Source organism: Anomalospiza imberbis, chromosome 2 (assembly GCF_031753505.1).
Source record: "Anomalospiza imberbis isolate Cuckoo-Finch-1a 21T00152 chromosome 2, ASM3175350v1, whole genome shotgun sequence".
Classification (NCBI taxonomy): domain Eukaryota; kingdom Metazoa; phylum Chordata; class Aves; order Passeriformes; family Viduidae; genus Anomalospiza; species Anomalospiza imberbis.
The window spans coordinates 13,922,289-13,948,908 of NC_089682.1; the positions used below are offsets into that span (position 1 = coordinate 13,922,289).

Here is a 26,620-nt window from a genome sequence, read left to right on the forward strand (position 1 = left end):
CCTGGGGATGAGTTACAAGTGTATGCTCTTATTTTTCTTCCTTTAACAAGTCTGTATTCAAAGAAAGTGCCCAAAACACCTATGTGGGCACTAGCACAATTTTTGGCCAGCTGTACTGATGAGGACAGAGAAAGTCAGTGCTGAACAGCACCTGTTAGACATATGCTGTTCTCTGCAAGTCAGTGAACTGTGAAGGACAGCTGAGGAATTGCACTGGAAAGCCAATGCTGGACATCTGGACCTGCTGTTGGCAGCATGCTGCTGCTGTGCCCTGAGGCCATCGCAGCCAGGAGCTTGCTAGCCAAAATCACCTTGCTGGCTTTGTCTGGTGGTGCTGACCAAGGCAGAGTTTCACCCACAGAGCAGTAACCCCACTGTGTCAAGTGCAGTGATCTCCATCAGTGACATTCACAGGCTCCTGCCCTCGGGGTCCCACCCTTGGCTCTGCCTTCTCAGATCTGAACTGAGCCTAGAGCACTCTGGTCCAAGCCTTGAGCTCAGTCAGCCTTTGGGAAAAGGTGGAAAATTTGTCACCTCTCTGCTCAGACAAAGCAAAGCTGTGTCTTGTCCTCACAGGTGTCTGAACCACAGCCTCGTGGATGGAAAGAAGCCCTGTGGCAATCTTATTTCCTATTCTCTTAAACCGGAATGGGAACAGATGTTGCTGATGTTTATTGGTGGCACCTGGGGGATGCCTCTTCTGTAGGTAGCCACTAAAGCCTTGCTCAAGCTTATGGGTGTGCTACATGCCTTGCATTTGGGCAGTGAAGGAAAGTGGAATATTTAGCTATTGTCAAAAAATTGACCCTACTGTCTGAAGCACGGGTGATCCCTTGATCTGTGTAGGAGAGAAGGCTGCATTCCCAGGATGATGGGATAACATGGTCATAAAGTACTCCTAACTCCTCTTGTTATGCAGGCCTGCCTGCCTCTTCACTTTTATCTTGCAAAGCTTTTTATATTATCTATTTTCTAGCAGTGTTCCATACCTAAAATTGCTTTTCTCTTCTATATGTACTTTTGAAAGAGAAAAACGGCTTGTAATGAGAAATATTCCTGCACCTTGGTGTGTCAGTTGCTTTTACATTGCTCACTAGATGGCAGTACGATGCTTGTTATACCGATGGAAAGAACTGAAGTCATCTAGTCTGCAAGAGTCTGAAATTCCCTAAAATCTGGGATCTGGTATTTTTTTTCTCTAAAATACAAGGTTCACAGGTGTAGGAAATGTAATCTGAAATCTATATTCAGTCCTCACAAACAACCCCAGTTTCTGTGAACTTGTTACAACAATCAAGCTTATATAATTTTCCAGTAAAAAATTTACTCTATTGAATAAACTCTGAGAGTGAAGATGCTGGTGATACTACAGTAGTGTCTTAAAAGGAAGAAAAAATAAAAAACCCATAAAAGTTCTGGTGGAAGAGGTGAAGATGTGTAACAGAAAATGAGTTTTAACCTGGTCACTATGGAGTACTGAAATCAGAACTGGATTTTTGTTTCTGCTTCCTTTTTTGCTAGCTATGCACAGTTTCTGGGAGAAGCAGTCCAGAAAGCTGTCATCTCTACTTTAATTGGAGTGGAATGCACAGGCCCTGGTTCTTCTCTGCTTTTTCAGAAATCTCTGTGCTCCATTTAGAATTGCTGTAAATAAATTAAGACTTTACATTTTTTTATGGTAACATCTTCACCTATCCCAGTTCAATTTTGCAGATATTTCAGAGGTTAAACTATTTCAGCTTGCCTGCTTGGTCTAATGCAAGGACCTAAAGAAAGATTTCCTTACAAAGCAAAATTTCTTAGTAATTGGAAGTGAAATGAACCCAATATTTGTGTTCCTTGGTCCATAGGTATATGGCTTAAGTCTCCTTCAGATAAATCCAATAGTCTAATATAGCATATAAGTTGTGTAGTAAAGTGTAAATTACTTTGAGTTAATACCAAAATAACTCCTGCTGGACTCAAAGCTCTTTCTCTGCTTTGATTTGTCAACTTTCCAAGTAGCCTTGGGAAGCCATGCCTCTGTGCAAGAGTGAATATTTGATCAACCACAACTAAACTTGAAATCTAGTGCTGTATTTTCCCATGATTAAAGAGAAAAAAGCCCATGGTACATAGATATGAGTATTATTTATTATTACATGTTTACTTATTTTTAAGAAAGGCATCATTCTTAAAAGTTTGGAGACATTTGCAAGTTTACAAATTCTTAAATGAAAGCATAAGGATTTTAAGATACTATAGGTACTATAGATAGTACACTTGAAGTATACTACCTGTGTGCAAAGCATTTATATGTTTATACCCTACAATCATATTTACCATTAGCGAATCAAAATATAGACAAAAATGTATAGAAAATACTGATACTTGCTATAGTTGGGTGCAGCTGCTTTTCTTTTTTCTGCTGCTCTTGGAAGCCCAAAATAAAGCACAGTGTGCAACTTGCACACTTAAATCATAAGACAAGAATGAGAACCAGTATATTCTGCCTGTTTTCCTTAGTATGGAGTCTAAAGGGATGAAAAGGGGAATGGGTTGGTTCACACCATCGTGTAATCAGAAAATAAAATAACACTTCTGCATGAGCACAGTTAATGCTCCCTGAGCCACTCCAGGCACGGCCCAAAGCCTGTCCCTGGACACAGGGATGGGTATATCTGACCCACTCTACAACTGCAGCTGTCTTGTCAAAATTTGTGTCATCTCTGTCATTCACTGTGTGGGAGGTGCTGCCGAATAATCCCCCTATTTAAAAAAAGATTTTAAAACTTTCTAAGATTTTGAAGATGGTAAATGTTGCTGAGATATATAAAATGATGTGTTGACCTTCTGCACAAATAGCTGTTGCAAGGGATTATTCCTCAAGCCTACGCTTTAAAATAGTTGCTGTGAGCAACTATTGAGTGAACTGAAGTTGCCAGTTAAGAAAGCTGATAACACAGAATAGTTCATGGAGCAGAGTTCTTCTCCTAGACCTGGGTGTTGATTTCTAAGATAAGTTTTCTGCCAGATGGTATTTTTAATGGAAATGAAACAAGCAGCATTAAAAAAAAACCAAACAACCAAAGATGTCAGATTCTTTATCTCCTGATCATCCTATAGGAAAGCAGTCTTCAAGGTCATTTGCACCATTTGCTGCCATTTCTCAGAGGCCTGACGTGATTTTTGTCCTGTTGAGTCTGCAGACACATTACCAACAGACTGGAGCCTCTTAGTGTTTAGCAAGAAATAATTCATTTTAAAAAATGCCTCATTAAAAATACCTGACATAATCTCTTTGTTAATTTCATTTTTGTTACCCCTTTGTTCAGTTTTCTTACTAGAAAGTCATCTAGAAACTGTTGTGGCAAGTTGGCATTGATACTGAAAGGCTTGGCTGGGCCATGAGCTTTGTGCTTTGCTCCTCCCCAGGCAGCAGCAGTACAGCTTGAGAGTCACCTGCTTGCTGTGCCTGCTGCCTGGACGTACTTGAGTAGGTCACCACAGCAAACCACTGTTTATATTTACCAAATTGTTTGCTAAGGGTCAGTAGTTCATTATAATCCCAAGCTACTTTGTGCTTCAGTGCGTTCCCGTTCTCATCTCGCTGCTCCTGGGTGCTTCTGATAAAGGCAGGAGAGCTGTGCAGGGTTGTTATTGTGGAGGGAGGGGTAGACTGTCACCAGTATGTCCTGCCTCACAGAGGGGTTTCTTTGAAAAATTGCAAATAAAGAGCAGGCAGAAGGCTCCAGATGACAGAATCTATAGCCTGGTCAGTAAATGTACTAAATCCTTCTGCACCCACTCAGAGAAAGCAGAAGCCTGTCCTGTCTGCAGCTGCAGGGGCTGTCTGTTTTTCAGAAGCTGTAGAGGTTTTGCTTTTCGCCTGAACACTGGTGGTGTGAAGCCTGCTGTTGGTGGCAGCAGTGCTTCCACAATGGAAGAGCGTGAGCTCTGCTGGGCAGCAGTGATTGCTTCCCAGCACACCAGCCAAAATGCTCCCTCTTTCTTCACTCCCCACAGTGAGCCAGATAACAGCCCCAAGCCTGGAAGGAAGAAATGGTGAGTCCTGAGCTTTTGTGCAGTGTTGCTAAACCCAGATGCTGAGAGGCTGGAAGATGGAAAGCAGTAGCAGTAAGAGGCTTGGAGATCTTTGGACCAGTCTGGTTCCTGGTGTGCATCTCGGATTCACGTCTGGGTTTCCATGGAGGCCTCAGAGGGCTGTTGTTTTCAATGAAAGATGAGCTTCCATGTAATTGTGAGAGGTTTGAAGAAAAGACTTTGGGGAAACAAGCAAATACTGTGATGTCCCTGAACAACCGTGCCCAGCCTTTGGGCGGCTGAAAGCAGAAGAGTGAGGAGGAGCCTTTTGCCATGGGTCAGATTTGGTTGTTGTTCTTACACGAGGTTTGTGTAAGGGCAGAGTGTGTGGGGTTTGCCCTGCTGTGTCTGCAGGCTTCTCCTGCTGTGGGCTGGCTGAGGGAGAGGCCAGCAGCTCCTTCCACCCTCCCTTCCCCAGCAGAAAACTGCTGCTGGGAGATGCGGCAGGGTCAGGGCTGTTTTCAGAGTCTGGTCGGAGAAGAGGTTACAGGCATCACCAGGAGAAATCTGGCCTTACCCTGCTCCCACTCAGCCCACAGGATGCTGCTGCCCTGGTTAAATATCTCAAAAGAGCTGGACTGGGCTTGGGTTTGGAGGAACATCATCTCTGAAAGATTGACTCAGAAATTAATGTGGAATAAAGACTTGGGGAAACTGGGCTGAATCTGAGTGTCAGCAATGCATCAAGAGACACAAATATTGCTAAAATATATGAAATGAAAGTCAGTGGAAAAACTTAAACGTTTAATGAAGCATGCAGAGCTGGAAACATTGCCATGGTTATTAGGTTTTAATTAGTTGGAAACTGTTCATTCAAGCTCGATTTCTGTGCAGTGATTGTCCTAATGTGCTTGGACTTGGGATCTATAGTTTCTGAATTTTCCTTTCTTTATGAGTTCTAAGTCCTGAAATATTCATTGTGCATGTGTCCTTCTGGCTTCTGGGCTGCTGTGGAGGGGGATTTTTTGAACACAAATTTTGCAGTAAATTATACCATTTACTACCTAGTGGTACTTACTGTGACCCCAGAGACTTAAGTGGTCCAGCTCAAAGGACATTTCATGTGAAAGGAAATATTTGAGGGTGTTTCACAACAGGAAAGTAGTGCCACCTTAGCTGTTTCACCTTTCAATATTAAAAACACTGAGAAACTCACGGCCTTTGTTTTTACAGTGCTCTGTGAGCTCATGTGGCCTCTGTATGTTACATGTATGCACACAGACACCTAAGCGTGTCAAATTAAGTATTTTTTTTCCACTGAAAAGTTTCAGCTCCTCAGTTGAGAATACTCCATTACTGTTAACATACTTCATAATAACTGTTTTCAGGGACAGGAACATTTTAAATCCCTGGTCTCGCCTCACACGGGTGAATACAGATCTACCTGTTAACTGGAGCATCAGTACCTGGAATTAAAAAGGCATATTTTGGGCATCACTGTGTGTGTCTGTTTTCAAATTCCTTATTTGGAAGTCTTTATCTTTGCTATCTTATCTGATGCCTTCTGGAAACAATTTTCCCTTAACACCACTTCATAAATTTCAACATAGACTAGACTGAAAGTTCTGGGCCATTTCTCACATTCTGTAATGAATTTGCTGATTGAATTCTTTTACAGATAGCACCTCATACATGCAAAGCAGTGCCTAAGATCCTGGTGGATTTTTTACTGATTTTATGTATACATCTCTAAGAACTTGTGATATATTCTGAAAAGCTAAGTTGTCACTGAAATGTGCGTGCTTATATTTTCTAAGGCATTAAATGAAAAATCTGAAAAGGGATAAGAATAGGATAAGAATAAGCCTATTAACATAAAACCAGGTAAAATTAGGAACCAAGTGTGTTTGCATAGTACAATTTTATTTGGAATAACCACAACAATTTGAAATAACTACCAGATATGTTGACAAATAGCTGAATGTTATTAGGCAAACTCTGTTACTTACATTAATTTAATTAATGCCTCAGGCTTTACATGAGTAGCCATAACACTAAGATGATTAATCTCTGATTGTAAAAGGAAGCACCAGTATAGTTCTGTGGCTTCAAAATTTTCTTCACTGGGCAACCCAATGAATTTGAATTTGGAATTTAGTTAAACCTTCTTAAAAGATCGTTCTGTCATGTCATGTTCTTCAGGGATGGCTGAACGTGGGGGAGAAAGGCAGGGGTCTCTCCCCTGTGAGAGCAGATCCCAGCAGATCTCTCTCTGTGATCTCCAGAAAGGCCTGAGCTCACAAGGAAGGTGCAGCCTGGCTGCAGGAGAGGTCTGGCTGCTGAGGGAAGGATTGTTCTGTGGGGGTGTTTTGGGCACTAAAGGTGTGGAAATAATTCACAGAACCGAGCAGCTGCCGAAAAAAGCAGGAGTGTTAGTGGAGAGTCATGATGAGAGGGATTCTGATGCTGTGAAGCAGCACGAGTGACCGTGTGTTGAAGGCATTAAAGGGGAATCCCTGGAGAAGAAGCAGTGCTTGGCATCATTCAGAAGGGCGAGCAGAGCCTTGTTTGCATGGTTAGGGCTGGAGGGACTTTTGGTCATCGCAACCACTGCACACTCAGATTCAGCCAACTTTCAGTAGCGGAACAGGAACACCTGCACCTCTGCCCCACACATCTACTGTACCACAGAAAGGGAAAATAGCAATTTGTCACCTCTGTTTAAAAAGGACTTTGGAAACATGTCAATGTGGCTTTTGTCAAGAGAAACCATGTCTGAGAGAAATCCACCGCTCTTTGTCTGAAGCACTGACATGAGTGTGGATTAGGGTGATTTGGTTGGTACAGTGTGCTCAGATTTTCCTAAAGCTTTTGATAAGCTCCTCAGTCGGAAGATCCTAAAGAAGCAAAACAGTAGCAGGATGAAAGGAAAGTTCCCTGCTGGAAATGATGTGAGGAGTAGGAATAAACAGTCAGGTATTTCAGTGGGAGATAACAAGTAGAATCCCACAGGGATCTGCACTGAGTTCTGTGATGTCTGGCATATTCATAAGTGGTCTGGAAAATGTCCTGAATAGTGTTGGATGCTTCTTTGACGGAGTTATTCAGGGAAGGGGAAAAAAAAATCTACTTTTAAAAACGTGGTGATTGGCATTGCAGTAAAATGGCAGCCTGCATTTGGTGCCAATAACCACAAGATAACGCACATGGGAAAAAATAAACCTGACAGTACGATGCTGAAATGGGCTTTAAACTACCTATTGTGACTCAGGGAACAGAGCTCAAATTAGCTGTCAGTAATTCTAAGAAACATTGGCTGAGGGCAGAGCAATGCTTTAAAGCAAATGGATTGTCAGAAATTGCTAGGGAAGACACAGCAAACAAAATAATTATTTTGCTGTCTATTCACCTCTTGATTACTGTGTGTTGTTCTGGTCTCCACGTCTAAGAAAAGGCATGCCAGTGTTCAAAGGGGACAGAGAAACCTGACAAGTGTTTTCACGAAGAAAGAACAGCTTGTGAATTGAGATTGATTAGATAGACTCTTTAGATGGGGAAAGGGAAGGTGGAAAGGCATTGCGATAGCGGTGTTTAAAATCATGAGTGGCACGGAGAAAATAAGTAGCAAATGATTGTTTGCGCTTCTCCCAGAACAAGAACAAGGGACATCAGGTGGAATTACTGGGTAGTGGCTTAAGCAAGCAACAGCAAACTTGGTCCTTGTGGTGTGTGATTAAACTGGATCCAATCTTACAATATCTGCTGGGTGCCAAGAGGTTAGATGGGCTCAAAACTAGTGAGGCGAATTAACAGAAAAAGAAAATCTATCAGGGACTAATAAGCGATAAGATGACATTTGTGCCTGAGGAGATGCCTGCGTGGAAGGCTCTGGATGTGGGGAGGAGAGAGTGGAGAAAAGAATTGCATGGTTAAAATTATAAAATTGTTTGCCTTAGTATCTGCTGCTGGTTCCTATTAGCAGTGTAATACTGGACTAAGTGGACCTTTGATCTGATCCATTAGAATTCTTCTGCATAATGTTTCTTTTTAATGTTTTTTCATGTTTTGCACATAAAATAGGTCAGATGCCTACAGGATCTCAAGGTTTGATCCCTACTTAAATAATATAGGCCCAGCCTGGATGTCCACTTGGAGTCTTGAAAGAGACGTGTTTGGAAGGTCTCATTGATCCAGCCACCTGAGAAGGGAAGAGCCCTGGGGTCTATGGTAATGAACCAGAGGCACCCGTGCCTCTGGCTATGGAATTTGGTTCCTTGTGGGATAAGTAAGTGAAATAAATACCAATGCTGCATTGGGTTTTCTTCATCCTGTAATTCAATGATTTGTAGTTGTCTGAAGAGTACCTTTTGTATTGTACAGTTTATTGTTCTGCTTTCTGAGCTTGTGTATAAAATGGATGTGCAGGAGGAAGCCAACATATTGTCATTGGATAGAGAATGTCCCTTTAAAGCAGTGACAAAATTACTCTGTAGCTAGAAGTGTGACCATGAGAACTGCATTTTGATACCAGGAGAATGTTGAACTAAAGTTAAATTGAATGTCTGTTTCTTCAAGGAGGGTAAATTTAATCAGCTGCTTAAAATCAAATTAAGGGGGAAATCAGTTTGGAAAAACACAAGAATTACAATATAGCTAATGACCTGAGGTAATACTGGCAAGAAATTTGCTTTCACATTATAAAATGAAAAATTGTTTCTCTCCGAGGGAGCTGCTTGTAGCTTGTGATTGCCTGCGGTAGTTCAGAGCCCGGTGTTTCCTTGCAAGAACAATTAAAATGTGCCACCCTTCCACCATTCACTTCCCCTCTATTATAGTAGCGACACCAGCAGTTACTATACTGTGATCAAGCCTGTCAGTGTTTCTATCACTGTATTATTTTCTAACTGGGATGTTAAGCTGGAGATGTTTTCCCAGCCCAGCCTGAAACAGCCTCTTGCAGCTGGTGGTCTATGAGTGATCCTCAAGTGTCATATCCTTTGCAGAAACACAGGCTTTCCTACAGCATCAGTCCTTACAGGAGCCATCTCCACAGCTGGGAATAGAAACTGAATCCTGTGTTTGACTGTGTCTTGCTGCAGAGAGGGATTTGGATTTTAATGTACAGATTATTTTGATTAACATGGGTGAGTAGAGGGTCTTTATTTAGAGTTGAAAGGGGGAATGTCTTCCCCTGCTGATTTATTTCCAATATAAAGGGAAGACACTGAAGGAGCTGTGGCTCAAAGGTACTGCTGCTGTTCTCATCCCTGAAGGTGATCTCTTCTGGCATAAATTTGTCTCTCTTATTGACAGAGAATTTGGAGATGGTGGCCAGAAGCTGCAGCCATGACTCTGTAAGAAGGGGAAAAGTGATGCTCTGATATTACCTAGAATTGCCTTTGACTTGAACCAGCACAGTGCCTTGCTCTTCTGTGACCTTTACCCATCAGGAGTTATTAGCTAATTGAATTCAGAAGGTAACTCCCTAACTGTTTTCAAACTAAATTAACTTGCTTCAAGGGACCAAGTTGTGTTTGTATTTCCACAGAGATAATGAGTTTAGGCTTCAACTGAAACCTTGCCAGATAATGAGGGAAAAATAAATCAATGACCTCACTCTTATCTGGTCTTAACAGGCAGGCTTTCCTTTGCTAAAAGTGACCCTGAAATGGTCTGGATTGATTCACACAAATACTGAACCCTGCACCCTGCTAAGCAGAGCTGTCCTGGGGAACACTTTGCTCCACGAGGAGATCTAATCTGAACATCAGCAAAGCTGCAAGGATTTGAACCACAGCTTTTCTTAGAGTCAAAATGAATGCTTCTGAGAAATTCAAATGAGCAGTAAGATGAAGAGCTGAGGAAGAATTTAGCTTCAATACTTATTAGAAGAAAAAAAACACATTTTCACACTTGTGCCTGGGACTGAACAGTCTTCATAGGCATATACTTCTCTGATTCTCCATAGACATATGCTTCTCTGATTATTTAATTAGCTGGTATTGTTAAATAAGAAATGCTTTACAGACATTAACGGGAGATTGTTGCCTGCTGAGAACTGGTGTAGCTGTATTGGTGGAGCTCCTTCCTTTGGTGCCTTCTTAATGGAAGAAGTACGCAGCTCAGAAATGGTCCTCTCAAAAAGCACCTCCTTACTTTCTATATGGATCTCTCAAATAAAGAGAGATTTATTCCTTCAGGTAATAAATGTGATTAATAATAGTTTTAGAGAATATTGAGGCAATCTGTTCAAATATACAGAGGTAAGAGGCAGGAGATTTTAATTACTTGTGAAGAATCTGTAAAACCTACTCTTAACGTCCAAAAAAGAAAATTGAAATTTTATAGTAGCAATAGGAACAGTAGTAGGAAAGACCATTCTGATCTAATAAGAGAGGTGATGTTTTAGGAAGAGATGATTATTTTTATCAAATTTGTTGATGCAGGTTGTATAGTGCACCAATTCTTCTGTTGCTGGACATCAAGGAAAAAGCGCCCCAAGGCAAAACCCCTTGGAAATGTTCAAAACCTGACTGGACACAGCCCTGAGCAGCTGTCTTTTTTTGACCCTGCTCTGAGCACAGTCAGGACTGGATGATCTGCCTTTCAAACTCAGCCAATCTGTGACTTTGTGAACCTAGAATACATTTTTAATGAGTGGCTAGGACCTTCTTGTGGCAACGGGTGCGGAGAACAGAGCCCAGGTCTCCAGCAGGGGAAAAAGATTCTGGAAGGGGTTTCTCTTTCATGAATCAAACTGGGCTCCTTTTGTTGCTTTGCTTTTTGTCCTTTTGCAAAACCAAAGTCCCATGCAACTTTCAAACTACTTATCTCCTGGGAAGTGTCTGTGATTCCAGATTTATCAACCTGCAAACTGTGAGAAGTTGGCCTTTGGACATAAGTGAGTTCCACTCAGAGCAGTCTTCATTTGTGACTGGCTTGGGTGTGCTTACTTCAGTGCTGCATCCAAAAGGATAAATTAACTTATTAGGGAGGTGGTTTCATCTGGGAATAAATTAAATTAATTCTAAAACCATCATAGGGTAAAGCAAAATGAACAGAACACTCCCATAAAATAAATCAGATATGGAAATAAAATGTCAGAAGCTGAAATCATTCTATGTAATGCATTTTATTTTTCAAGTATTTGCAGTGAAAATGTTTCTTTTAAATGGTCACATTTGGCAAATCCTTTGATTAAAGAAATTAAATGAAAATATCCTCTGCCTTATTTAAAATATTTCAATCTTTGTATATGTTGTTTCTGTGATTATTATGATTAAAAGAATATAAGATTAAAAAAGTAGATGTTTGACAAACGACTTTAGGTCGGTCATTGTCTTCAAGAAATTGCTATATCTCCTTAGTGACAACTTGAAGATTATTATATAGTCAGAGAGCTGTAGGGATGAGAATTAAGGCTTGAATTTTAGGAAAATTAGGACATTTTCTGCCAAGAAAAGTGAAGGCCTGAGTCCTTGCACTTGGTGGAGATCCAGAGACCACACAGAATATAACATACTAACATATCTATACAAAAAGCCCGCCCTCATACTAACAGTGAAGAAGTTGGCTGCTATTTGATTGTAAATGTGATTAAATAGATAATTTTATTAAAGAGTCAAAACTGATTTGTTCAGCTGGATACATCTTCACATGGAAGCAGAATATTCAGCTAACACATGAGCCACAGCTTTGATTATACTCTAGTTTTAAGTTGTTTTGTGGTAACCAAACCCTTCTTTTCCTTTCTTGTCAGCTGTTGTCCTGCCTGTGCAGGGCAGTCCACTGCTCCCAGGGCTCCATCAATTTTATCAGTGGTCACCTTCTATCAGCAATTACAAATGGCAATTTCCTAGTCTCAGAGCACTTAAAAATGCATGACAGCTTCATGTTATTTGAGGAGTGTTTCCCTCCTGCATGAAGCTTATGTGGGCTCACAGATGTGCACACTTAGACTCCAAGCACAAATACATCTGGTCCTCTTCTCTTTTCAGGTCCTGAAACTAAAAGAGATTGGATTACCCCTGATGGTAAGACTGAGTGTCAAAACATATGAAGAAGGAAAATTTGTGCTTCTTTCTGTGGTTTTGATCTTTTTGTTTGGGTCCTCTGCAGGCCTCAAGCTTTCCCCACACCTGGGATTTTCATAACCACTTTCTGTCCCTTGTGTGCAATCTGGTTTCTACAGAGGTGGGAGTTTGTTCACCATCCTTTCCCCCACAGGCAGCATTAATGAGCTCTTTCTCTTCCACCCACATGCTATTTTCAGGAAATGTGTAGGAACTTAATGACTGTAAGACTTCTGGCATGTCTTATTAGATCTAAATTGTCCAATGGGCTCACAAAAGGTCAGGGAAGAGACACAACAAAAGACAAACAGTCCTGGATGCAGACATGAAGAGCCTTGTTTCCCTAAGAAATGTTAGTATTTTAGCTTTCACTCAGAGCTGACTAGAGGAACATCTGGAAAGAAACAGTGCTTTTCTGCTCAGATGGTTCTTCAGACCTGGGACTTTCAGGACAGGGCGTGGCTGAAGGAACCTGGCTGATTGCCTCTCCCATGCTTGATCAGCCTGGACAGGTCTGAGCATTCCTGTCCCTGCTGACCCACAGCAGGGCTTCATGGGTTTCCTCTCACATGCAATCTTTGCATATCCTGGTCTTGGTCTTAATGTCTGCCAGTGTATCCACTTTGAGCTCAAGGAGGTCATCATAATGTGACAATGTGGAAAACTGTTCTACTAATTCAGTCCTTTAACAAATTATTCAGTTTTGCTTTCCTCAGCAGCTTGCTTGCAATGATCCTTCTTCCTCTGCCTTCCCTCTCCTAAGTATCAAAAGCCTGGATAGATGAAACCATTTAGAAAGAGCTGGTGTCCAAACAGGTGAGAAAGACTTCCAAAATTTCCACTGGCATCAACCTTCTTTTCATGGAAGCTTTAAACTGGGCCACTCATTATTCTTCCTCTTCCAGCTACAGAGTTTGCAAGCGCAGACTTTCTGTGCTCGCTGCTTGCAGTCACACCCCAGCACTACAAGCACTTTCTGCTTGCCTAGATGGGTTCTGGATACTCTTTCAGTCACAACAGTGTCTTATCTCTGGTGCCTGATGAGTTCTTTCCCGGTACCCTCAACACTTAAGCACTCACTCATCTCCCTCTTGTTCTTACCCCAGGGCCTTCCCCAACTGCTGGGGCTGACAAGAGGAAAAGGTCTGGGACACCTCCCAGTCACTGTGGCAGGCCCAAAGTCAGAGCAGTCTTGTGTCCCAACAGGGATTCTCCTTTTATGTAACCATATGCATAAAATAACAGTAGCTTGAATTTTTATCATAGGATATAGGGGGTGTGTGTTTTGGAAAGAGCTGTGTTCGTGCAGGTTGTTACTGCAGTGTGGGAAGTCTCAGACCTTGGGCTCCAAGTTTTCATTTTGCTTAAAAATAATTGAACTGAAATGAAACAGTCCATCCTGCTTAAAATATTAAATATTTTCCCTCTCTCTCTCTTTTTTTTTTTTTTTTGGTGGGGAAACTTAATAAGTATGTTTTAAATTCTAAACAAGGAAGGATGTTTCTTTTTAGAATTACCTGAAGATGTGATTTTAGGTCTCTTTTGTCCCAAAATCAAGATTTTGTGGCTGGCAATTCCTACTAGTTCTGTATGCTATGTAAAGCAGAGTCAGTTAGCTCAGAGGCAGCAGGTGGTTACAGATGCTGCGATACTTTCAGTGATACTATTGAAAGAAAAGCAGAGATGGACTTACATGTTGTTAAAGTTTAGGTGGTTTAGTGTACTATGAAAAAGACATCACAACAGCTACCTACACCTTTCCTTACTGATGATGGAAAACACCAATTTAATGTGGAGTTGGTATGCATAATTATGTTCAAATTCTGCTGTAATAATATTGTCCATATTTGCAATACTGTAAATGTGAAAATGAATTTCTGTCTGAAAGAGTGCCAGTGTGAAGCAGCATATAATTTTGTTTTTGTTTGTGCTGTACTCTGCATAATTACTGTAATTATGCATATTAGGCTGTTCTGTGTAATGGCACCAGAAGGTAGATAATTTTGCCAATGGAGCAGCTTATATACATTTTGTACCATCTACAGAAGTGCTTTGAAGATCACTTAATACTGCTGATTTGCCCATAATAGGTCAGAAATTATTGCTGCTGCTTCCAGAATGTCTATCTGGAAGAGATGTCTTCCATAAAAATCAGGTGCTACTAAAAAAATCAGAACTTTGTGTCTGAGAAAACAGAGAAAAGAAAAAGTATAAAAATTTTTAATTAGCTTTTAGGGCCTCTATCAGTATGATGTGACAGGAAGATGCAGCACAGATTATACTCTGCACAAGAAATTGCAAATACAGAATGACCTGGGTTGGAATGGACCAGCTAAATATAATTTACTTATTTTCAACAGAACAAACTTAGATCAAGATACTTAATAAAGAACTAACATGAAAACCTAATTTAAAAAGGATTCTAAGCAGGAGCACATTGATGGTAGTGAAAACAAAAGGGGGAGGGAATGGAGGAGGGAAAAGTGGAGTCAGGCAGGGTGAGGTAGGCATGGAGTGAGATGCTACTTGGGTAAACTCAGTTTCAAAGGAAAGGTGGTATTTAGGATATAGTTCCTTCAAATGTTCAGCAAAAATGCATAAAAGTAATTTTTTTTTTGCTGTATGAGGTAGTTGTTAGTAATGGCATTAGGGTAACTGGAGACCTCAGCCATTCTGCAAGAGTCTTTTGTGTGCAGCAGTGGGGCTGCTACGCTGGGACCGGCTCTCCTGCAGATCTGGCTCTGTCTGGCACTCAGTTGCAGTGTCCAAGCTTTTCTCAGCATGGAAAAACCTGACATGAGGGGTCCTGGGGAGCCAGCCCTGTCCCTCTGTTAGAGGAGGGGGTTTCTAGAGGTGGTCTGCAGATGCTGTGGCCTGGGAGAGCCTGGAACATGGATTTGTACACTGCTCCCTTGCTCTGTGTGAGCAGCACCCTGTTGGGAATAGCTTTTTTTTAGTTGTTGCTGCTATCCCTCAGAGCGATGGATATTGCACAAGGCTTTTTTTTTTTTTTTTCTGCCAAAAGAATCACAGGTGGATAGGTAATGACTCATTTGTCAGAAAAGTTTGGGAACTAGTCACTGAAACCAAAAGTAGAGTTGTCTGGGGAGATGAGCAGGGCACAGGGTCTAAAGCTGCTGTGATTTGCTTTTGTGTTATGCTCTGCATACTCATCAAATTAGGGCTCTGTCCTGTGGGTGGGGATGCATGAGTGACCCTGCTGGGCAGATGCATAAAAAGTGTCCTCTGCCCTGGTAAAGCAGGAATGCTGCTGCTAGATAAGAGCAGATTCTCTGAGAGGACCTTTATGTCTCCCCATGCTGAATGGATTCACTCTGAAGTAAAAGCCACATGAAAACCTTCAATGCCATTCTTAGCTCTCCTTCAGAAGGCATAGTTTGGGAGCACAGATTTAAGATAGCAGGCTGTGTGGGGTACGCTTTTATCTTGTATTGATCTGGCAGTCATAACCTTGCTTTCCTGAGATGTAACGCCTGTGGCTCCTTCTTGTTTGGTAAAACTGACCTGCCACTTGCCATTCATTTGAAAGGCCTTGAGCTGGCTCAATCACCCTGCATCCTTTTCTTTTTTCACCCAAATCAGGGTCGCCCCCATCCAGCTCTGGAGGGGCTGGCTGTGGTTGTATCCTCTCCTTGGTCTCTGTTTGAGGGGACTCTGCACTCACATGTCATGTGAGATTCTGGGTTTTGACATTGTGCCAGAAGTCAGGAAGTAATAATGATTTGGCTGTGGTGGGCCTGACAAAAGGCCATTTATTCCTCTCTGAAATTTAGCTGAAATTAATTTCCACTCATAAAAGCAGACACAGAGAAATGTATTTTTCCCTGAGTGATTTGAAATGATGATTGTTGCTTTATTGACTGATGTGCATTTCAGTCAACCCACTCTTCTTTTGTTGACAACTTTGTAGAATATTTCAGGTAATAAAAAGCTGTTTTCTCTTTGTTGGTCACCTCAAATGTATTTGTGTTCTTCAGATAAAATTGTTATTGCTTTGGTTAGTATCTAAAAGAAAAAATGGTTATGGAAGTTGCAGAGCCTTGTTTATCAGCACACAGTCTCAGGGAAGGGTGCTGTCATAATATAAAACTTAAGTCCAACTTTCTCCTTAATAAGGAAGGTGAGAAAAACCAGTCAAATGACAGAAAAAAGAGTTAATCTTAAAACTCAGAATGAAATCAGAGGGTGAGATTTAACTGTAGACTAGTCAGCTGAGTGAGGCCTTCAGTTTGGTGTTGGGAAGGAAGCTATAGATCTTGGTGACCTGGAGTCACTGAAATGGCTGGGGATGATTTTGCTCTAATGTGCACAAGGTCTGAACAAATTTTGCAGCCACTGCCAACCTTATTTCCCCAGGAAGTTTTCTAGCTGAAGTGTCTTTGCACTGCTTTTTTTTCTGCTGGCACAGTTTGTAAACTTTTAACTACTGCTGTGCTACTAACACCCTTGTTCTGAGAACATTTTGGATTTGTTTTTTAATCTGTACTTTCATTCCTGAGATAATTTTTATCATTCACATAGAAGGGTATAGCAAAGTGGAGGCCATAGTCTCACTCCGTGCTGCACTTCCCTGGGTGATACAAGTAGCTCCCCTACAAGGTCAAGCAATCCAAGTGTACTTGAAGAGTTTGAACAGTTTCACTCTCTTTTTCAGGAGATATCAAATGAAAATCTGTCTTGTTTTGATGCATGAGACTTTAGCAGTACTGCTTGCCTAAACTAAATTCTCCAGCATAAAATCAATCAGATATTCAAACTTGTATAGTGGAAAGTCTAAATGTCGTTCATTTACTTTCAGGGACATGACAGTCTTCATTGATTTCTTAAAACCAGTGAGTTATTTACATTCCTTGGAACATCAAAAAGAAAAGGGAAAATGGGAATGAGGGAAACTTATGTCACCTCATTCTTTTTCTGAATTCTGGATATCAGATTTTGGCCAGTAATTCCTAATGAACATCAGCAAAGAAATACCATTTCAGACCAGCTTGGGATTTGTGGTTTAGGGTCTCCCTCACTGCAGATCTACCAAAATCTGTGAGCAAGTTTCATACCCCCAGGCCAAAAGTCTGGACTTGTTGCAGAAAGAACCCTAATGGTTGAACTTAATGACCTTAGAGGTGTTTTCCAATCTATTTGATTCTATGATTCTGAGCTGAGAGGAACACTCCAGTGTATTGCAGTTGATCCTGGAGACCTCTCTGGCCCACAGGAGGGAAGGTCCCTCCAGTTTTGTAAGAAATGCTGGGCTTGGCCTGTTTGGAGGAGCAATTGGAGCTGCAGGGCAAAGGAGACCAGAGTTTAAATGTCATGAGCCACACTGCAGATGAGTGGTTGGTCTGGTCACCAACAGTCCTGTCAAGTTAATAATGCTACATGATTATAGCAAAGTTGTATAAGAACAACCTTATCCTTCTATAAGAAGTACAGGATAGACTTCCAAAAGTTTTTAAAAAGAGTTGTGACTCTCAAACTGAATTAGGATTTTTTGGATACAAGCCCAGTGATTCTCAATAAATACATAATTGGCAACAAAATTGGCATAAATAGATAATTAGCAATGCTTAAGTTAATTTACTTCAAGTAAATGATAATATATGAAGTAGGTCATATGCTGAGCAGATCATGGACAGTTACTTTTCTTTTAGTTAAATTTGCCAGTGTGTTCCCAAAGATGGACATTTTAGTTTGTGAGAGAAAAGCAGTTTGGTCTGTTTTTCAATGAATTACTCAATTTTTTGCTTCCTGCAGCTTTGCTTGCAGAGGATGATAATCAGCTGAAAATTGGACAAAGTACTATGAATATTTTTATTCAGTCTTATGGATTATAGCTCTGACTTAATGAAGAAAGTCAATGTTCCCACAATTTCAATATGTGAAAACAATTGGCCTTAAAACCCAATGTGCTCCCAAGTATTACTTAGAGGAAGAAGTTTGGACAATTTTTCAGGAAAAGCACTAAGTCTCCTCGATGTATTCTTCTTGCTATTTTGATTTCTTTTTGTTCCATGTTTTGTATATGTATAGCAGTAATGTATTATGAGTTGCTTAATTATTCTTCACCTTACCTCTCTTGCCTTCAGCTACTACATCAGCAGGTTGTGGATAACATCTAAGTGATTTCAAATGTAAGATCAGTGATTGCATTCTGCTACTAGTTTGTGGTCATAGTGATAGAAACTAAAAGTTAAGAAGTTATTATTTTTTTGCCTTTACCTTTAATTATCTGTTTTCATTTTGCCATATTTTATTAAAACTCAAGTTAATTTTAGACTGACAGAGATCTCCAGGTGGACACTGCCATGTGTACGTGATTACATCAAGCACTTACTGAACCAGTTGCTACACAGCTGTATTTTGTTAAAATATTTAATATTTCCATAAAATACTTTCAGATCTTAGCTTTAGTGCTGTGAACCTTCACATGATTTCAAGACTTTACTTATAATTTTGTGTAGAGAGCTGGTGCAGCTGAGACATCTGTCATGGAAAGCTACCAGAGGCTATAGTCAGTAAATCTCCACACGAGGAGTGAATTGACAGTAGCAATTGTCCACTCCACTTGTCCTATTCCAACAGTGTTGGAACAATGTTGTTGCAAGGACAACATCCCTTGGGAGATTTCTGAAGTCATTTACCACCAGAATATGCAGCAGTATTATTATTTGGAGTCATTAATAACATATTTATATTATTTATATATCAATATAAATGCACACATGTAAGAAATATTGAATTCTCATATGCAGTTATGCACAAGGGCTAATTTTCTGTGTCTATGCACAGCATTATAAAAAGTATTTCTGTTTAATGATTGTCCAAGTTATAGACTAACTGTTCTTTCAGACAGGTCACACATCAGAGATGATGTTCAAATGGGAAGGCACTCTGCTCACATGGAGACACAGGGTGTTTTGAGTGTCTACCCTTTTGGAGGCATAAATCTTGTTTCATAAGTTTTTAAGCTTTTCTCATTTCTTAAGAGAAATCATTACTGTCCCTTCCTAGCTTCTGCCAGATAAAAATTGAAATTATATTTAGGAACAATAAAAAGTGTATGTATAGCAAAGGGATATTTTACTTTCTGGACTTTATTTTTTTCTTTAGGTGGTTACATTCAAGGTTGAAAACAGCAGCGTGTACTGATGTAAAGGATTTACCAGTTCCCTAACAGATTGTGTTGAGAAGAAAACAACAAATCCAACAAGCAGAAAATACAGGAAGGGAGTGGATGCAAATTTTTATAGGCTTCTAAGTGAATACAGATACACATAATTCATGTTGTGCTCTGTCTTACAAGAATTCATATTAGAAAAGTTCAGGCAATAAGTAAGTACAAGTGCTTTAGAACAATGTAAGTGAGCTCCTTCTTTTGAGGCTCTGTTCAAAGGAAATTAGGCCTAATGTAAGACTACCATATTATAATTAAAATAGCTTAATAAAATAATTTAATTTACATAGCAGAGGGCAGAAGTTGTGGAGAGGGACCTGCAGATTTACCAGGGTCCATTTCAATGTGTACAGTGGAGATAACAACTCGAGTTTTTGTTCTCAAAGCAGCACAGATGGTCAGATAAGGGAACAGAGAAAGAAATAAAAAGTGTAGACATTTTTAACAGACACTAGCAGTGCTTTTATTTTTTGATTCTTACTTAATTTGGAAATTTCTAGAATAAATGCAAGGTATGGCCTGCCACTAACAGGGCTTTTTTGTCTACTGGTTAGAAAAGGATCCTAAAGTTTGTGAACAGCACCAGAACTGGTTTTAAGGAGGAGACCCAGACCCAGGAGGGAGTAGGACCCAGGACAGCAGTAGGCAAAGACTTAGACTTGTCTCAGCTGTTGTGTGTGCCAGCTGCAGGTTTGGTTCTGCTGAGAGCTTGGACGCTCTCGTGGTCCTGTCCTGTTGTGGCTGTAGTTGGAAGAAGAGCGGTGTCCCTGAAAACCTGCTCCTTCAGTCCCTCACTGCAAGACTCAAGTGCCCTGGAGACAGTTTGTACATCTCCTTGTGTGTTTTGTGTGACCTGTTGTCAGGCAGAGGGAAGTCTGAGGTCTTGACCTGATTGGAGGCATGAGTTACAAATGTCCCACACAGAGTCAAATCTCCCACTCCAAGGTGTACATGAGATGCATGGAAACCAAAGCAAAACCTCAGCTCTCAGACGATGTCTTCCTCAGGCTGGAAAAGTAGGGCAACATTTTTGACTTTGATAACTTTTTTCTGTGAAGAGGATGGGATGAAATGCACTGAAATTATGGATGAGTTGGGGCTAGAGAGAGTCTTTGCTGTAGCACGAGGCAGTGCCAGGACAATCATCACTGGTGCCAGTGCAGGCTCCGAGCTGACAAATGCTGACTTCTACAGAGAACTCTGAAGACTGCAGAGAGAATTGAAGTTATGCACAACCATAAATATTTAATTCCTATTATTGCATGATGAGAATTGCAAGACCATCTGCAAAACACTGTAAAACATAGCATAAAAATATATCAGAATTGCAAATATGCTGTAAATATTGGAGGGAAAACAGAAGCATCAAATTAACTCTAAAGCTTATTTATAACTATAGACCTCAGGATTCTCTTGTGCATTGTGGTGATATTTTGTAATTATACCAGCAGGTAAAAATGACCAATTCTCTCCTGGCATAAAGTATGTTGTGATTTAATTAAAGCAGAAAGCTAATTTAAGTGGAATTGAGAAAGACTAAATCAATTATGAAGAATGCTATTATTGGATTTGAAAGTGTAGCAAAATTAGTCAAGTACTATAGCACCACATTTTCTCTTTTTTAATGTAAGAAAAAAGATTAGTCCATCATTGCCTCCAATGGTTCAAGGGAGGTAATTCACAAAAATTGAGAGGTAACATTTTCAATCAATTAAGATAAAATAATCACTTGAACTTCAATTGCATTTTGGCAGAAATAGGTGTTTTTCATTGAAAACAGAGGTAGTACAGCCAAGACCTGTGCCTTTGGTTTGGAAGTGCGATGCCAAATTCTTCGTAAAGCTGCCATTTATTTTCCTCATGCCATTTTGCCCTGTAAGCCAGGCTCCCCAGAAGCAATGGTTTTCATGAGTGAGGGGGAATGACATCTTCAGGAAGGACAGGATGTACAACTGGACTACAGAGCTTGGCCTACATAAAGGGCAACATGAGTCCCTCAAACAACAGTTATCAGTCCTTCTTTCCCACTGTTTTTCGTGAAAAGATATTCTTTTTTTTTAATTTGAGATGTTACTTTTCTGTATCAAAAGTCAGAAATAGTAACTTGCTTTTCAACTCTTTTTGTTTTCAATGAAATTTCTTACTCAGCCATTTTAAAGAGTTCTCCTCCATTGCCCTTATCCTGACCCTTACAAGCTGTGTATCTGGACTGGTGGTTACTTTTCAAAAACATCAGTATTAAACATTGATCAAGTAAGTAGTGGAAGTGCAAGAGGTGCAATTATTATTCTTGAACATTATGATGTGCCAGTCTTCCCACATTGCCAGAGGAGAACATTGTGTCTTCTCAATACACATCCTTCTGCTCTTCCCTGCCCACTCAATGGCTTGCATACAGAAAGCTAATGAATGCTTAACTGAAATAAGGACATTATTGACTTTTCTAGGTGAGAAAAACTCCCCAGGGAATAGTTTAATAGACTGGAACTGCTTACACAAGTTGTACCAGTGTAATTTCAAAGAAGCCCTACGTATGGCCAGGGAGCTGAGGTCTGGAAAGGTCAGAGGGGCAGGATCAAATCTTTGCTCTTCTGTGGTTTGGGGGCTGATATTTCTGCCTATTGATAAGAGGGATGGAGAAATGACCAGAAATTGTGACACAACAATGCAAGTGGAGCCATAGGATATATCTTCTTCATGGCCATAGGCTACTCTAGAACATGTCTAGTGAAGTGGAATAGCTGTACAGCCCAGCCCTCCCATGATATCAGCAGGCACATGCAAGACCTTGAAGTGGTTCAGAAGGTTTTCAGTGCAGAACTGTGACTGCTTGGTTTGCTCTCAGACAGAAAGTTGTTTGTTGCAGAATGGTATGGGGGTTTCTACCTCACTATCAGTGCTATCTCAAACCAGCTGAGTTGAAATAATTCAAGCCACTGCCCTTTGTACTAAACTGAACTGTGGAGATGTGAAAAACCATTCACTACATCTCAGATAACCTCTAGATGAGCAGTATGTTAATTTCTCACAGTTGTCTAATACAGCTGGGGACTTTATAAGCTTCTAATAGCAAAAAGTTACACTTGGCATTGTTATTTATACTAGGTATATCATAACACAAGGAATAAAACAAATGAGGTTAGCTAAAGTGATTTTCCAACAGAAATATATCTATACTGGCAAGTCTAAAAATGTCCTGTGATCTCATTTCTTCTCTCCCTTGTTTCCTCCCTCTCTCCTCTCCTTGCTCCCTTCTTCCCTATGTATGCATAGAAGACGATTATACTGGCAAATATTCTAAGGGCAGACTTTGCCTGAGATGAGGTGACAATAAAACCTCACAGCAGGGGAAGACAACTCCAACAGGTATTCCCACAAGGCAGCTTAACTCAAATGTCTGTATGCTTTCACTTTTTGCAATAAACCTGTGTCAATCTGACTGAACATTTAAATTCTGAATGTTCTTGCTTCTGATGGGCAGGCTTACCTACCAACACTATTCACCAGTTTTGCCATTCAAGAGTTTATTTCTTCTATAAAAACAAACAAAAAAACTCCCAAAGTTTTTGAAGTGCTGTGTAATGATTGGTCATATGAATTCATAAATTAATTTTAAAAAAGTGCTTGGAAGTTGATAGATCTTCATTGGCCATTTAATAGTCCAAGCTCAAGAGGATTCCCAGTATCTTTTCTCAGCAAAAAACCCCTTTTCAATACAAACTGCTTTGCAGCACTCAAGCACAAAGCAAGCTACAATAAAGTAAAATCTCACAATGCTTTAGAAACTAATTTTAGAAAAGAAGTGGCAATAATAAATGTTCTCCCAAAACCCAAAAAATCTTTCTCATAACTTTATGTATCTTGCTGAGAAGTTATTTTTTCTAGGCTTGCATGAAATCAGCTAATGGTGTTCTGTCAAGGCTTGGATTTCACTTCAGAAATGGTTTATATTATTTTTTTACAAATTTTTACAAATTTACTATGAACTGTCTTAATCTAAACTGAGATGAAATGCTCTTAATTGAAATATCACTTTCTACAGGTGGTTGTGCAATAGTGCAATACTGGCTATGAAACTGATTTAATTTAATTGGTGCAACTAGTCCATTGTGGTCCTCACTACAGGAGACAGCAATATGCATTTCCTTCCCATAACACCCTCTACTTCCCCTACCCAAGACTCATTTGCTGCATTTATTTGGCAGGAGGAGCAGGTTTCTCAGTTCAACTCCTGCTCTCCAGCCACTAATCCTTCTGGACTGGTTTGCAATTTCTGCTGTAAAACACCATCCCAGTACCCAGGCCAAATGAGCTGGTTCAGCTCACTGAGCCCTTGCAGGATCCAGCTTCAGGTGGTATTCCCACATCTGAGATGCAGCTTTAGTGTGATGGAGGCAGCACATCTGTGTTGGGATCCCTGCTCCTACCTGGCCTAAACCACTGCAGGACCTTGGTATGAGGGACCACTCCAAAAATGTCCCATTATAAGGAGGTGTATGAATGCATAATGAAGCTGGTATTTAATTTCTTTTCTTTACTATAAAAAAAGCCAGCAGTGGGCAGCATACTTCTAAAGTCCTAAGATGCCTGTTAAATATTAATTTGCCAGCAGGTCCTGAGTCTACACTCCAGGTACGAATTTGTACATCTGGCATTACAGTTTAAACTGGTGCTTGTTTCAAGTCACTCAGAGAGGGTGGATTTTCCTCTGTCTTCAGTTTACCACATGAAATTCTGGCCAGTGCTAAAGACCAGACATATTTTAATGGGATTCTGAAAGTCCCCCCTAGGCTCTCCAAGGTTGCCTCTTGGGAGACTTCTTGTTGCTGGTGATGACAAAGTTATATTACACAGTTAGTCTTAGAAATTAGGGGAATATATCCACTGTCTGCTCAGAGCTGGCCTTGCTTCAGGCCCTGCTAGGGTAAGAGCTATGGAAGGTTCTTTTGGGCTGATGTGAAATCATTAGTAACAAAATTTACAAGGATGAAAATGATCTATTGAGATTTTTTTATGGTTGGTCCATTTGTTAGTGCCAAACATTGCTCAGGCTGGGGCTGGCTCATGGTCTCCCTGCCAGGATACTGCTCTGTGCTGGTGTCAGTCTGGCTGCTGGTCTGTGCCTACAGCTCTGGACATGGCCTTTCTGCACTCTTGTTTTTTCTTCACCCTGAAGTACATGAGGGGGCACCTTGTGTTCACGCCTTCCTCTCCCTGGGAATGTGTCTGGGTTTCAGGTCCTTACAAGCTGGGATGTGCCTGAGGTGCACATCTAGAGCAGAGGAAGAGGATTGTGTTCCTGGTTTGCAGAAGAGATGTCCCTGCTCAGATCTAAATGTTTCCAGGACTAACTGAACGGTTTCAGGATTGCTCTTTTTCCAGGAGAGGATCCAGTACTCAAATCCTAATTTGAGGGCTGATATCTAAAATAGGAACACTGGCATCTCTCAGTTTGCTGATATTAGTGTTTTCAGAGAGTTTCCTGGCAGCACCCAGTCTTTACCCAGATGTGTGGAGCAACCAGACCTGTGGGTATTTATTTGAGGCACTCCCTTTTGCTGCTTTATTCTGTCACTGCCTGTTATTGCTGTTGTTTCTCTGACATTTTTTTCTTTTTTCTTATCCCTGGCTGTTTCTCTCCTGTTTTTCACCTGCTTCTCTTTAAATTTCCCCTTCTCAAGGGGTTTCACTGACCACTCGCACCCTTTCCTTGCAGTGTTCAACCCCAGATGGCTGGTGCTGACACTACAGTGTTATAACTAAACCTGGTTGTGCTAAAACCAAATAAGCAAAATTAAATGCACATTAGCTCACCATTTCAGGATGCCTCTGGACTACAGTTAACATCTCCAAATCCATTAGTGCTCAGCCAGCAGTAAAACACTCTTCATCATATCCCTGAGAGCTGGAAATGCATATTAAAAACCATGTGGTTAAGGCTCCTGATGATCCAAATGCCTCCTCCAAGCCTTGTAAATATGTAAAGTTGTCACGTATTTCATGCTCGTAATTTGTCGTGGATGTGAACTGCCAGTTTTTGCTTATGCCACTTTATTTCAAAGTCTCAAAAGAGGATGGGAAGAATGGGAAAAACACCGAGTGAAGGATGATTTGTGCTAAACCCAGTTACATTTATCAGCTGTTGGGCTGCTTGCTTTTACCAGCTGCACTGCCATAGCTAAACACCTCAGGGCTGTGGCAGTTGTGTGGTGTCTGCTGTGTTTTGGGGTGCCCTGAGGACCCAGCTGAGCAATTCCAGCACTTACAAAGGGTCTGCCATCGCTTGAGGTGGAACATGTAGAGCACATACAGAAACCAGGAGGCAAATGGTAATGTAAGCTCACCTGGGAGTTACACTTGACCTAAGGTTTCATCCAGCTCTGTATAATGAACTTGAGAGAGTGGTGCTTGATAGATCTTATTAGGAACTGGAAATTAAAACTGATATTGCTAAGCAGCAAATACAGTTGCAACAGAGAGGATTAGAGGAACAGGCATGGTTCAGAACTGAAATATTAATCTAATTATTTCCAATTCCAGTTATGCCCAATGCATGAACTAAATGTTCAGCAGCACCTGGAGTGTTTGCTACCCACTGAACTTCCAGCAGCAATAGTTTTCACAAATTTGAGAGGTTGTTTTTAAAGGAGATCCTAAACTCTATGGTGAAGCTGACTTTGCTGTAACTCCGGGAACAGAAGAAAAAACCCCAAAGTGTCAAATACTTCCCATGATGTCCGTAGCAGGTGAAACACTATGATTTCCAGCTGAACATTAAAAATGACAAAACCAAAACTGAAACATTTGTGAATAGGTACTAATCAGAACCCAGTGACAGAAAAATAATAATATTCTTGATAAAGATTCAATTGAACAATACTAAGAAAATATTGCCTCTTCCTGGAAGCTGTACTGGTGCAAAAATGGCAATCAAATCTTCAGTGTTTTGCATTTCTGTTGGGGTTTTTTGCAGTTCAGCTTTTAAAACCCATATGCACGTGAACTAGTTTTGAGCATTCTATGTATTGCACTAGAGATTTTTTGCAACTATGTTTTGAATGTACATACACTTGTACTTTGTGGGATATTTTCCAAAGGTGATGTAGAGGACCCAGTATAATAAGAATAACTTATTTTATTGTGTGAGCAATTAAAAAAGTGATGGACCGAGCATTATGTAAATGTTGATTTTAGAGATTTGCATGTGATTAAGCAAGTTTAAATGTCCTGCAGAAGAGCATTGTTCCATTTAATCATAGCTTTTAAAGTGAATTTTTGGGGTTTTTTGTTGTTGTTTTTGTTTTTAATTCAGCAAAGACAAATTCAGTGTTAA

General features: G+C 40.5%; 2 long non-coding RNA genes across 3 annotated transcripts; one reads left to right on the top strand and one right to left on the bottom strand.

The window, feature by feature from the left end:
- Nucleotides 1-10,609: 10,609 nt before the first annotated feature.
- Nucleotides 10,610-25,479, bottom strand: LOC137468300 (uncharacterized). Of its 2 annotated transcripts, none has more exons than XR_010995851.1 (4): nucleotides 25,410-25,479; nucleotides 25,102-25,185; nucleotides 13,613-13,758; nucleotides 10,610-10,983 (listed from the first exon to the last, which is right to left on the bottom strand). It is a non-coding gene; the product is annotated as an uncharacterized lncRNA (long non-coding RNA). The 2 variants fall into 2 exon arrangements; XR_010995852.1 differs by lacking the exon at nucleotides 10,610-10,983 and adding an exon at nucleotides 12,678-12,868.
- On the top strand, nucleotides 25,479-26,564 carry LOC137468301 (uncharacterized). The gene is made up of 2 exons (XR_010995853.1): nucleotides 25,479-25,621; nucleotides 25,828-26,564. It is a non-coding gene; the product is annotated as an uncharacterized lncRNA (long non-coding RNA).
- Nucleotides 26,565-26,620: the final 56 nt, after the last annotated feature.